The 2,588-nt window shown below is 35.4% G+C and overlaps 1 long non-coding RNA gene across 1 annotated transcript; it reads right to left on the bottom strand.

Annotated features, from left to right (window-relative positions):
* Window positions 1-8: 8 nt before the first annotated feature.
* LOC126496391 (uncharacterized) lies at window positions 9-2,588 on the bottom strand. The gene is made up of 3 exons (XR_007590345.1): window positions 2,494-2,588; window positions 1,317-1,490; window positions 9-380 (listed from the first exon to the last, which is right to left on the bottom strand). It is a non-coding gene; the product is annotated as an uncharacterized lncRNA (long non-coding RNA).

Below are 2,588 nucleotides of genomic sequence, written 5' to 3'. Positions count from 1 at the left end.
TTGGGTTTGTATTATTTGCAATTAAAAGAGGCCTGACATACATTAGTGAAATTATGGATTAGCATTTCATTTATAAGATTATGCAATATTTCTTAGTGAACTGTCTGAGCCCTAAGAAGAAGGAAGAGTTCTGAATGTCTATCTTCTCAGTTTACTCCAAAGATGATACACTATTGCATCATCTTACATGCAGAGGCAACAAGTTGATTTGTCACTTCAAGGAATGCCTTTAAGAATTGGAGGCTTAGCTTCTGCAAGAATAGCAGTTTTAAATGAGAAATGCATCATTGATCCATTTTTAATTTTTTTAACAATAACTGTTTAGGTCATATTTTCACCTTGATTCCATGCTGCATGGTGTAGAAGCTCTCAGATGAAGCCTGGTGAGAAAATCAGGACATCACTTACTAACTAGCTGACCTTATGTGGGTCACCCTCTCTGTAACCTTATATATTTTGAAACATGAGTAATAATGTTTATACCTCAGGGCTGATGCAGGCAAGCATGTCATGTGTTTGCCATTAACAAATCCTTAGCTCATGTGAAAAAAATAGCTCCTGCCATTTATATTATTAATATACTTACTTTTCCTTATCAAACATATTGTTTTATTTCTTAACAGTTATCTGGTTGGTTAATGAACACCATTTATTTTTTATAATCTAGACTGTGTTTGAACAAATGAATGAATTTTAGTTTTTGCTTAGTTGCTCATTTTTTTATGTAATTTATAATGCACTGAGTTTCACATTAGTTTAAGCTTCAAGTTTGTTGTCAGAACTGAAGACTCAAGCATTCTTCACAGTGGGTAGTAATTCGGGACAGATAAATGAGCATTCAGGACTCATCTTTATTGTATAATTATGAACCGGAGTAGAAGGAGAATCAATGTTTTTCTAACTTGGCTGGAGAAAATTTGTGATATTTTTATCTCATATATACTCTGGATGCTGCATTACATATGCATGCCTAAGAAATAGCCATTAACCTCTATTTTCTAGAGTCTAGAATCTAGGGAAAAATTTGCTTATTTCCAACATTCTGTTAGCCTTGGACTGTACAAGGAAATCAGAATTTATTTACAAGTATCTTGAGACTCATGCTTAACTTGAGAAAGAAAACCTAGGCTCTAAACTTGCTTTGGAATTTCCCTCCCTGCTCTGCTTAGTAAATATTTCATAGGTGTTATTTTTAGTGTATGCTTTATATTACAAAAACCAGAAGCAATGTATAAGCTAATACCAGAAACATTTAAAATAATATATCACAAGAAACTAGCAGTGAGGATAAATATTGAATAAAAATGCATACATACCACCCCAAGGCAATGTTCTTCTATGTCATGGATCAGAAATAACAGTTTTATTATTTTTCAGATCAAACTGCACCAGCAATCTCCATGTGTAGTTCGTGGGAAGTACTGTCTATGGCTTACTGCTTGCAATGGCTGAATCTTGGCATGATTTCCATCTATAGCAGAGAATGTTACCTAAGGAAAGTACTGTACACATTACTTAGAATGTTCAGGGTTGCTATACCTGAGAACAAAGTTTGAATGATACTTATATAGAAATCAATATTTTTGGACTTCACCAATTAAAGATCTGTATCAAAGCTATTTTTTGTGACATTAAAAGGAACACAGATATGGAAGGGATTCTATGGTTTGTAGTGAGGCGCTACGGGCAGGTCTGCTTTTCTTCTTGCCCGTCTCCCACACGGCTAGCTTTACACCCAAAATAACAACACACAAACTGTTTAAACATTTAAACACTGCCTGGCCCATTAGCTCTGGCCTCTTACTGGCTAACTCTCACATCTTGATTAACCCATTTCTATTAATGTGTGTAGCACCACGTGGTGGTGGCTTACCAGGAAGATTCTAACCTACGTCCATCTTGGGCCGGAGTTCATTGCATCTACCTCATTGCCTTCGTCCCAGCATTCTGTTTTGTCTACTCTGCCCACGTAATTTTCTGCCTTATCAAAAGGACAAGGCAGTCTCTTTATTAACCAATGAAAGTAACACATAGACAGAAGGCCCACCTACATCAATGGTTATTTCATCCTTGAATTAGTTTCAGAGGTGCATTTAGGTCTGCTGTTTTTTTGCTTGTTGTTTATTGTAAATTTGTCTTGTTTGAATATTTTTTGGATAATAAAATTCTGTTTTCTTTAATAATCCATAATCTTGTCAGAAAGATTTTCCTGCCTATACTAACCCATGCTAACAAACTATGCATTTCTGTCCTGTTATGAAATTTTTAGTACATTGTTATCACATTGATTAGGATACTGTTAAGTACCTTACTGTAGTGTCTTAATCCTTGTTGCTAAGTAGCAAAGTAACAAATATATAGGAACATTCAACAGGCATTTTGCTAGGTTCACACATTGTCACTGTTACTTCCTGTTTTCATGACAAAACAAAATAATACAAAAGAAAAAATCTCCACCATTGACCAAGGTAATTTTCAAAGAAAAGCACTTACCTGGAGTTTTGCATACAGTTCAGAGGGTGTGTTCATGGCCATCATTGTGAGAAGTGTGGTAGCAGGCAGCCAGGCCAGACAGGTATGACAGTAGA

This window comes from Alexandromys fortis, unplaced genomic scaffold (assembly GCF_014885135.2).
Source record: "Alexandromys fortis isolate MF-2015 unplaced genomic scaffold, M_Fortis_MF-2015_v1.1 scaffold_3804, whole genome shotgun sequence".
Classification (NCBI taxonomy): Eukaryota; Metazoa; Chordata; class Mammalia; order Rodentia; family Cricetidae; genus Alexandromys; species Alexandromys fortis.
Note: the sequence above shows the minus strand (reverse complement) of the source record. Positions and strands in the feature narration are given on the sequence as shown.